We start from the raw sequence: 11,304 nt of genomic DNA, 5'->3' as shown, positions 1-11,304 counted from the left end.
GCTCCGGCTGGGGCTCCAGCTCCGCGCGCCCGGCCGGCTCGCGGCTGCTCCCTGCAGGCCGCCTCGCAGCCGCCGGTCCCCGCCCCTCGCCCCCCGCCGCTCCCCAGATCCTGGCCGGCCGCCCCGCAGCCCCTCTACCGCCTTGTTCCCTACCAGGCTCAGACTCGCCCACCTCACCCCCGCCCCCCCTCCCCTACGGCTCCATCCAGGAGCGACGGTCGGTGACACGTTTTGAGAAAGATGTCATTTTCAAATAAAATAGCTTTCATTCGCGAGGAGAATTGGGGGAGGGGGGTTCTGGTTTGCACCCTGGGGTAGGGGGAGAAGGACCGATGAGATCTCTGCACCTTATAAATCCGGGAGCAAGTCCAGATACCAAACGCTAAGGGTAGTTTCAGAGTTCGGGTCCCTTCTTTGCGAGCAACTCCCTGTGTGACCTTGAACACATTACAGCTTCCAGGGTAAGAGCACAAAATCCAAAGGTTGGACAGGTTACTTCTGAAATCCTCCTAACTTCAACCATCCTATTTCTAGCCGTTTTGGAGGCTCGTTCCACATTGTTCCTCCTCTCTCGTTTCTAACATTAATGCTGAATCCACTGCCTCCTCTTGCAAACGTCTCTGTTCTCCATGGAAGCTCTTTCTAGTCACTGCCCACCAGCCATTCCCCAACAATATACTCCTATACTAAGCTTGGGGAATGGGGGCGGACAAATCTCGCTACAGCCCCTTATCTCCCAGCTTCTGTGAGGTGATATTTCCTTTCCGGTGTGTACCATCAAAATCCAAATGGTTCAAGGGCCAACCTAAGGAACAGAGTGGCTGCAAATAGGTGGACTCGTTTTCTCAAAGGAGAGGTCTCCATGCCAGTTCCGGACCCTTGCGCGCGCACGCGCACGCACGTGCGCCAACCACACACACAAAACACACAACACACACACACACACACACACACACACACACACACACACCTGCATTCGTGGACATAAAACCCTGCCAGTGACGCCAGAGCCCCTTTCATCTTGGGATCTACTACCGCCAGGCAGAGGTCTAATTACCCTAGCACCCCCCTCTGGCCCCGCCGGTTCCCCCGCTGTCATTAGCCCAGTTTTACCAGCGGGGGCCATAGCCTTCCCACGGCTCCCAGGGCGGAGCCCTGCCTCCACAGCCTGCTCTTGGGGAGGAGCCAGAGAGTGTGTCTGGGGAGCTGCTCTTCTAACCGTTCAGTTCATACTGGATAGAATCGTTTGTTGAGTGGGTTGCTGACCAACAGTCTATACAAGTTGGGCTGCCCTTGCTCATCTTAGTTCCAGCCACCTACATCCTGAGCCAATGGACTCACTTCTCTTACAAAGGGTTTTAAGGGTTTGCAAGGGATGAGGAGAAAGGAGAATGCCTCTCGTGGGGCTCCCGATACAAGGGAAGGGAGAGGAAGCTGGATGAGGGAGGAATGAAGTGGAAGCCTACGGTTATTGGGGATGGCAAGGGGGACTGAGGGACACACACAATGGTTGAAAGAAGCCTGCACTGTACAGCGGCAGCTGCAGTGGGGGAATTGAGGCTCCAGTGTGCAGAGTCAGCAAACAGTAAATGAACCTGCTCAGTCCCGGCTCCCAGCGGACATGCAACAGCTGTAGTGTAGAGAAGGCTGAAGTGTGCTCTCAGTGCACTGAGGCACCAGGGTGGCTGGCTGCCAATCGAAGCTACCACGACAATAATCAAATCTGGTTGAAACCCTGGGGAGCAAGGCCGTGTACAGACTCAGGGTCCATGCTCACATGGAAGTAGGCTCTTGGGGTTGGGGTACCAGAGGAGCTGAGGGATAATCCCAGGGAATGAGAAATATAATTATATTCTGCCTCACTGAGGCAGGACTCAGAGGCTGGGGACTCAGATTTCAGCAGTAATCTGGACCAGGACAAGGACTGAGAAAACCCAGGGCACAAAGGTGGTACTCGTCTCTGGTACTCTCGTCTCTCTTCACGGTCTGGAGGGTTGTTTTTGTTTGTTTCATTTTACTTGTTGCTCTGTTTGTTTGCTGTCTGTCTTCTGTCTGTCTGTTTTTAAACAGGGTTTTGTTTCTAACTTACTATGGATCCCTAACTGTCAGTCTAGAACTCTAATCCTCCTGCCTCTGCCTCCCGAGTGCTGAGTTCTGGCATTTAAAGTCATGCTCCACCAGACTTAGTCCATTCAGTCATTCTCTACATCTGTCTTGAAGTAAGGCTCTAAAGACGAAGGGCTCTTCCTTAAATTCCAGGAGAGGTCTAGCGAATGAAGCACTTACAAGGCCACCTTCAACCAGTCCCTGCCCGGGACAGAGTGGGGCACACTGAATGTTTAAAAGACAAAGGTTCACCATCTCCACCCCCCACCCCCACCCCATTCCCAATATGGGCTGATAACAGACCTGGACAAGGGCAAAGGGAAGGGCATGCTGCCCACAGAGCTGCCATCTCACCAGATGCTAGGACCCAGTTCAGGTCTGGGCATAATAGCCCCTGACCTGGTGTTGCGTCATCCCTCTTACCACCTGCTCCTCCTGCCCACCTGTTTCCTGAAGCTTCTAGCTCTTCTCAAATTCAGTTTATCTCCTTTGCCATGTACTCTCCTCACACACACCCTTACACACACACACACACACACACACACACACACACCCTGCCCATCAGTATGTTCCCTCCTATCCCCTTATCTCTGATTCAAGGTGCTCCTTCACCTTTCGCAAAAGCCTGAAGGCCGACTTGATCAAGATCATTACAGACCCTCCAAGGGGCTCTCTCTGCCAGCCCCCTCCCCTCCAGCTTAGATTTTGGTTGCCAAGGAGGCAGCAGGAACAGCCTGTTCTCTAGGCTCCAGTGGGAGCTGACATGCCCAAGCCCCTCCCTCTCTCTCTCTCTCTCCCTCCCTTCCTCCAAAGGCTGTTGCTAGGAAGCACCCCAAGATTCTTGAGAGTTCCACCCCCCTCCCCTGTGAACCAGGAGATATCTTTTCTGCAGAGCTTCCTTCAAAAGCTTGGCAGCCCAAACCCACTCAGCCTCCTTCACCTCTTCTGGGAAGCTTGTTGCTCCTTAGCAATTTGATGAACGAGGGAGCAGGCCCGCCTGCCAGCCAGCCCTGCAGCTAGCTAGCCCAGGCCTCAGGGATCTCATGCAGAGCTTGCTGAGTGACATCAGGAAGGAATGAGGACTCCATCAGATCTTGGGGCTGCAGACAAAGCCCATCTATTGGAAATGAAAAGAAGGCCAAGTATCACCAGCCAAGAGAACCTAAACCCAAATGTTTCTTTCTCCCCTTAATGTTCTCTCAATTAAGAAGCATTGGAAGTGACTGGAGAGATGATGGTTCATGGTCAGAAGTGTTATTGCTGAGGACCTGGGTTTGGGTTTGGTTTCTAGACACCCTATGGTGGTTTAGAACTATCCATAACTCCAGGGGGAATCTAACATCATCTTCTGAAGCTCCATAGGCCCCAGATACACATGTGGTACACATACATACATGCAGATAAGATGCTCATAACAGGGCTGGTGAGATGGCTCAGTGGGTAAGAGCACCCGACTGCTCTTCCGAGGTCCAGAGTTCAGGTCCCAGCAACCACATGGTGGCTCACAACCATCCGTAATGAGATCTGACTCCCTCTTCTGGAGTGTCTGAAGACAGCTACAGTGTACTTACATATAATAAATAAATAAATCTTAAAAAAAAAAAAAGATGCTCATAACACACAAAATAAGCTTAGACAAATAAAACAGATAGTGGAAATGGGTCAGTGAGATGGATCAGTAGTTAGTTAACGGGGCTTGCTGCTAAACCTAAGGACCTGAGTTCAATCCCTGAGATTCACATGGTAGAAGGAGAGAACTCATTCCTGCAAGTTGTCCTCTTATTTCTCTACATACGTGTATGAACTTGGATCCACATGAATGCAATTGAAAAGGACAAAAGGAGACAGACATTTAATGCCAGCACACAAGAGGCAGAGGCAGACAGATCTCAGAGGTCAAGGCCAACCAGGTTTACATAGCAAATTCCAGGTTAACCAGGGATACACAGAGAGACCCTGTCTTAAAATAAATAATGAAAGAATGGCTCCAGAGAGAGTTCAAAAAAATAGGAATGAAGAAAAAGAAAAGGAGAAAGGGACAATATGGAGAGACTGGGGGGTAAGTGTCTGGAAGACACAAGAATCTAGGAAATGAGTGTTTACCCTGATGAGACTAAAGAGACCTCTAATGTCTCCTTATCAGTCACCTTTGCTCCATCAGGTGGACCATTAAAGAGGAAGCCAGGGGAAGGACCAGGCCTAGTGAGCCTTGATATTGGCAACTAAAGGAAGATATGAAAAAATAAGCTGCTGGGCGGTGGTGGGTTTGTTTTTGTTTTTGTTTTTGGTTTGGTTTGGTTTGTTTTTTTTGGTTTTTTTGGTTTTTTGGTTTTTTTCGAGACAGGGCTTCTCTGTGTTCCTGGCTGTCCTGGAACTCACTCTGTAGAACAGGCTGGCCTCAAACTCAGAAATCTGCCTGCCTCTGCCTCCCAAGTGCTAGGATTAAAGGCATGTGCCACCACTGCCTGGCTAAATAATTCTTTGAAGAAGAAGAAGAGGGAGAGGGGGAAGGGGAAGCAGAAGCGGGAGGGGGAGGAGGAGGAGGAGGAGAAGGAGAAAAGGAGGAGGAGGAGGAGGAGGAGGAGAAGAAGAAGAAGAAGAAGAAGAAGAAGAAGAAGAAGAAGAAGAAGAAGAAGAAGAAGAAGAAAAGCTCTGTCGCCCTGTCTCAAAAATAAAATAAAAAAGAAAGAAAATCAAATGAATGACTAAAGGTAGGAGAAATCTTGAAAGGCAACCCGGAGAAAGCATTGGTTTATTTATTTGTATTGATTGGATGGTTGGTTGGTTGATTTTTCAAGACAGGTTTTCTCTGTGTAGCCCTGGCTGTCCTGGAACTCACTCTGTAGACCAGGCTGGCCTCGAACTCAGAAATCTGCCTGCCTCTGCCTCCCAAGGCTGGAACTAAAGGCGTGTGCCACCACTGCCTGGTTTAGCTTATTTCTTTTTCTTTTTTTCATGTATGTGGGTACACTGTTGCTGTCTTCAGACACACCAGAAGAGGGCAATACAGATGGTTGTGAGCCACCATGTGGTTGCTGGGAATTAAACTCAAGACCTCTGGAAGAGCAGTCAGTACTCTTAACCCCTGAGCCATCTCTCCAGGTCCAAGACAGGGTCTTCTTCTGTGGCCACTGCTGGTTGTCCTGGAGGCTATACTTGCTGTATAGCTCAGGCTGGCCTTGAATTCAACCATCTGCTTGCTTCTGCTCCCTAACTGTTGACTTCATTCTTTAAAAATTACTTTATTTCTATGGATGTTTCTACCAGCATTCATGTCTGTGTAGCACATTCGTTGCCTGCCAAGGCCAGAAGAAAATATCAACTCCCCTGGGAGAGGAGATGGATATGGTTATTAGCACCATGTGGGTGCTGAAATCAAACTCAGGTCTCAGGGCTGAGCAGTGTTGTGGGTGACTGTCCTCTGAGTCAAGGGACTGCCATCTTGGGGGGTTCAGGTATCCTCCATTGCAAAAGGACCATCCCCGGTGAGTTTGTTGACTGTTTACAGCTCCCAATGGAGAGGTGAGGAGGGTTAGAAGACCCTTGCCTGAGTTTCCAGGTGTTCTCTACCATCTGCAGTGAGCAACCCTGCTTGATTTATAAGTCCTCTCCAGAGCCGGGTGTGGTGGCACATGCCTTTAATCCCAGCTCTTGGGAGGCAGAGGCAGGCAGATTTCTGAGTTCGAGGCCAGCCTGGTCTACAAAGTGAGTTCCAGGACAGCCAGGACTATACAGAGAAACCGTCTTGGGAAAAAAAAAAAAAGTCGTCTCCAGGAGGGAGTGAAGGAAGCAGGTGTGTGTGTGTGTGTGTGTGTGTCCATCTATTTGGGTAAGGGGGGAGATTCTCAACCCTACTGGGTGAAGGTTTTCAGAGGTAGCTTGTTGGAGAAGGAGCACCACTGTATGTAAACCCTCTGTATGTAAACCCTCCCCTGTGCTTTATAAAGAAGCCCAGGACACTCACTGGTTCCCTAGAGTGAACCTTGGTAGAACTGTGCCTCAGTTTGTCATTGAGACCTTAGGAGAAGAGATAAACCGTTGCTATCATCTCCTCGTGGGAAGGAATTTTAGCAACAAGCCAGCCGTCAGCACTCTTAACAACTAAGCCATCTCCCCAGCCCCTCATTTGACTTTTAAAAAAATATTTCATGTGTGCCAGGCATTGGATCCTCCAAATGTTTCCACCTTCTGGTTTCATCTTCCCACTATCCCTTCATCCTTTCTTTGCCAACAGGAGAGAAAAGAGACTGGAACAGAGGCCAGTATTTACTGTCCGAGTGTGAGGCTTGCCGCCCTGCAGCTCTCCCTACCTCCAGTTAGAGGGGAAAATGGCACAGTCTCCATTGGAGGTCAAGAGCAGAAAGCACGGGGAGGGCTGATGAGAGGCGCTAAGGAAGCAAACTGTGGGCCTTGTAAGTGTGAGGCACTCAGTTCCGTCCCCGGAAACCCACAAGGAAACCCGTGTGTCTCAGCGAGGAATCCTGGTGCGCATCCTAAAGCCCCACACTCAGCAGAGGATATCTAAGGGTTCAAGGTCAGCCTGGTCCACCTAGGAGACAAAACACTGCGACAAACAAACAAATAAACAATAACATAGCTGGGTGTGGTGACAAGCACTTGTAATCTCAGAGCTGGGAGAGAGAAATGGGTGGATCCCTGGGTTTTGCTACACTAACTTATAGGGTGAATTCTAAGCCAGTGAAAGACCCTAGCTGAAATAAATAAGCAAATACGCAGAACCTGAGCAGTGACATGCACACACATCTCCTCTGCGCACACACAAGTATAGAGTCAGTGACAGAGGGGCTTTAGGTGAGTTAGGAGGGAAAGAGAGTGGCAAGCTGGCCCGGCCTCCCTAAGGCTGGCGCTCGGAGGTTATAGCATCTCCCTTCCTTTCTTCAATTGTCAGGAGTATGGAGAAGGGAGACATCCTCCAGGCAGGAGGAAATGTCAAGAATTGGTTAGAACTCCATCCTTCTCTCTGGGTATGTACAACAGTAGACCTGTGATCACAGTTCAGAAAGCAAAGACCAGAGGACCAGGAGGTGGAGTCCAGTCCAGGTCACGGGTCTTAGTAAAGTCCAATCCAGCCTGGGACACATAGCAAGGCCTAGGGGCTAGAGATGAGGCTTTGTGAGTAAGAGTCCTAATTTCTCTTTCAGAGGACCCAGGTTCAGTGCCTAGCACCCATGTGATAGTTTATAACCAACTCTAACTCCAGTTCCACGGGCTCTGGCTCCCCCTTCTGGCTCCCATGGGCTCTGCACACATACAGAACACAGACATACAAGCAAGACACTCATACACATAAAATAAAAACAAATGAATTCTTTTCAAAAAAAAAAAAACCCAAAAACTCCTAGAAAATTTTGTCCTCCATTTCTTTTTTTTTTTTGTTTTGTTTTTTTTTTTGTTTGTTTTTCGAGGCAGGGTTTCTCTGTGTAGCCTTGGCTGTCCTGGAACTCACTTTGTAGACCAGGCTGGCCTCGAACTCAGAAATCCGCCTGCCTCTGCCTCCCGAGTGCTGGGATTAAAGGCGTGCGCCACCACGCCCGGCTTTGTCCTCCATTTCTGAGTTAGCGGGAAGATAGAGACAATGTTGGGACCCAAGGCTTGTCCTTAAGGTATAATCACCTATAGGTTTCTTTATGTCACCTCTTTCCTCAAATAAGTAGAAATCAGGGTGGGGGTTTTGTGTATTTAGTTTTTGTTGTTGTTGATTGGTTTTGTTTTTTTCTTCTCGCTAAGGTCTCTTTGTGTGGCCCTGGTTGTCCTGGAACTCACTCTGTAGACAAGGCTGGCCTCCAACTCAGAGATATACCTCCCTCTGTCTCTTGAGTGCTGGGATTAAAATAATCTTTTAATTATTCCACTAGTATGGTTGTTTTGCTGCATGTGTCTCTATGTCTCACTTGCATGCGGGCCTCTCAGAGCCCAGAAGAGGATGTGGGATCCCCTGAAGCTGGAGTTACTGACACTTGTAAGCTGCCATATGGGTCCTGGGAATTGAACCCGGGTTCTCTAGAAGAGCAGTCAGTGCCCATAACCACTGAGCCATCTAGTCTCTCCAGCCTTTGAAAGCAGGGTTTCCAATTTGGAAACTACTGGGCAGTTATGTGTGTGACTGTGTAGAAAGGCTTTCTTTCCTCACGCCAGGAGCTCGTGGATAAGAAGTCAGGGAAGCCCCCGGAGGAAAATGTTCCACACAGGAGAGAGAAAGACTCGTTTCCTTCTGGGGGAAAAAAAAAAAAGGAATCTGAAATTCTCTGGGCCGTGTATGCTTCTCAGTGATTTTACTGTTTCTGGGTCTGAGCTCTTGGTAGTTTTTTTTACCCTTTGTTGTTGTTGTTGTTGGGAACATTCATTCCACCTTGAGTACCCTGTTCCTTTTTTTGAAAAAAAGAGATTTATTTATCTATTGTAAGTTCACTGTAGCTGTCTTCAGACAACCCAGAAGAGAGCATCAGATCTCATTACGGATGGTTGTGAGCCACCATGTGGCTGCTGGGATTTGAACTCAGGACCTTCGGAAGAGTAGTCAGTGCTCTTAGCAGATGAACCATCTCTCCAGCCCAACCCTGTTCCTTTTTAAAGTTTTTTTTTTTTTTTTTTTTTTTTTTTTTTTTTTTTTTAGTACAGTGTGGCTTTCTTGCATGTGTATGCATGTGTGCGTGTGTTGCATTTTGAAGTCAGAAGAGGGATCTTATTCCTTGGAAATGGAGTTACGAGTCACCATATGGTGTTGGGAACTGAATCTCTTGGCCCTCTATAAGAGCAACAAGTCCTCTTAACTACAAGCTCTCTCTTTGGCTCCCTGAACCCTGTTTCTTGCAGCTTCTTGCTCTAAGGGCAGAAAACTTTATTTATTCAGTGGCTCCAGATGTTTCCATGTCACTTAGCCTGCTGGCTTCTCTGCGCTCCTCTTCTCCAGCTACTCCTCTTCTTCAGCTACTCACCTTCTCCAGCTACTCCCCTTCTTCAGCTACTCTCCTTCTACAGCTACTCCTTTTCTTCAGCCAGACCATCCACTATGTTGAAAATGTTGCTTAGTGTGGTAATGCAAGCCTATAATTCTATCACCAAGGAAGCTGAAGCAAGAGTCTGTCCTGGAACTCACTCTGTAGACCAGGCTGGCCTGGAACTCAGAAATCCACCTGTCTCTGCCTCCCAAGTGCCACCAGAAATCTGCTGCCACTGCCTGGGGAGGCAAGAGTTTGAAGCTAACCTGTTACACTGCAAGTTTCAGACTAGCTTGAGCTATACAATGTTTCAAAAAAATTTTTTTAAGGGATAGGAGCCCTGAGGTGGTGCATGCCTTTCATCTCAGTACTAGGTAGGCAGAGGCAGGTGAATTTCAAGGCTAGCCTGATCTACAGAGTGAGCTTCAGGACAGCCAGGACTACACAGAGAAACCCTGTCTCCAAAAGGGAGGGGGGATAGGAAGATGGCTCAGTCAGTAAAGTGCTTGCTTACAAGAACCTGAGCAGTACCCATATGTAGCAGGCTCACATCTATAAGCCCAGTGCAGGGGCAGTGGTAGTGGTGGAATCAGGTGGATCCCCAGAACCCACTGGCCAGCTATCTAGTCAAATCAATGCGGTGAGCTCCAAGTTCAGAGGCAGACTCTGTCTCAAACAAATTGGGCAGAGAACAATTAAGGATAACAGGAGTCAATCTCTGGCTTGCACGTGTGCATATGCACATACATGCACACCCATACACACACTCATGATCATACATGCACACACACTACACATAAATAATAAAATAAATTAATTAATGGTAAAGATACTGGGGCCCAGAACTAGGAAGTGGGAGCCAGGTTCTGAGGAACAGCTAGAGACAGTGGAGTAAGTCGAGGCAGATGGGGGAGCTTGAGAGGAGGGGGAGGCATGTTGCCTACACCCCAAAAAGAACATAGCATCTTTTCTCTCATTCTTGGGAGCATTATCATAAAGTCTTTCTTGTGTGGTAGGTAAATCAGAGAGCTTAAAAGGGTTCTCAGGAGGGAGGGGGAGGAGGTGGGTTAGAGAAAGGCTAGCAGCTCTGATATTTGCAGACCAGAGAAGCAGGAAGGTCAAAGTAGAGAAGTTGGTGATGGTCCTTTCCCAGAGGCTGAGGTAGTCCTTGTACATACAATTGAGTCCTTGAGGAAACTCTGCCAAGCCTGAAGACTGGGCGGCTGGTGAGGAGTCGGGGACCAGGGAAGGCAGATGGCTCAATACCAAAAGCTGCTGCCTCTCAGCATTAGGAAGGGTGGAGGCGGGGCACCCTCCCTCTCAGAAATCTGCCAGGATTTGAGCCAGAGGGAAGGATTTGAGCTCTGAGTCTAACCATCCCCAGGACTAAATATCCCCACCCCCTCCCATATGGGTTGGACCAACACTCATTAATTCAATAAGGAGCACTCACAGAATTGACAGCCTGTTTCCAAGAGGGGCCGTTTGAGCTCTGAGGGGTAGGGAAAGAGCAGCTGTATCCAGAAACAATTTATGATGGTGATGGTGGTGGTAGGGTATTGGGCTGTGTAACAGGAAAGAAGTAGGGGGTTCACCACGGGCAAATGTGGCAGTATGGAGTGCAGGTCTGTTTGGAGGGGGAGCCTGAAGGTTAATCAGGAGTCTGAGAACTCCTTCCTTCCTGCTTTGGAAGATTTGGCTCCACATTCTTGGCAGTTATTTTGTATAAATACCATTCTCCAATAGTATCCCCTGGGAAGGCACAAAAGAGCAGAATAAAAATGTGTGTGTGTGTGTGTAGAGAGATGGAGGAAGACCGTAGGCAGTACCCATCTTAGAAGGATGTGATTTGGCCGTACTCCAGCTATACTCTCCCTGTTCATAGCGTGCTCCAGGTATCCAGGATCCTATTAGTCTCCTACATGTCTACAAGGCCAGTTTTAGAGCCCATGTGGACTGTTTTCTCAATATTTATCCTGATTCTCAGTCAAAAGGTAGCTCGGGGAGGGGAGCTGTAGTTCAGTGTAGAGTGCTTTCATAGCTGTACCAAGAGGAAAGTGGGACAGAAGAGAATTGTTGGGGAATATAGAAAGAATTTGAATAAACAGGCTGACTTATCTCCTTGGAATATGAGATTGGGAGCTGTCTTAGTCAGGGTTTCTATTCCTGCACAAACATCATGACCAAGAAGCAAGTTGGGGAGGAAAGGGTTTATTCGGCTTACACTTCCATGCTGCTG

This window comes from Mus caroli, chromosome 11 (assembly GCF_900094665.2).
Source record: "Mus caroli chromosome 11, CAROLI_EIJ_v1.1, whole genome shotgun sequence".
NCBI classification, from domain to species: domain Eukaryota; kingdom Metazoa; phylum Chordata; class Mammalia; order Rodentia; family Muridae; genus Mus; species Mus caroli.
Note: the sequence above shows the minus strand (reverse complement) of the source record.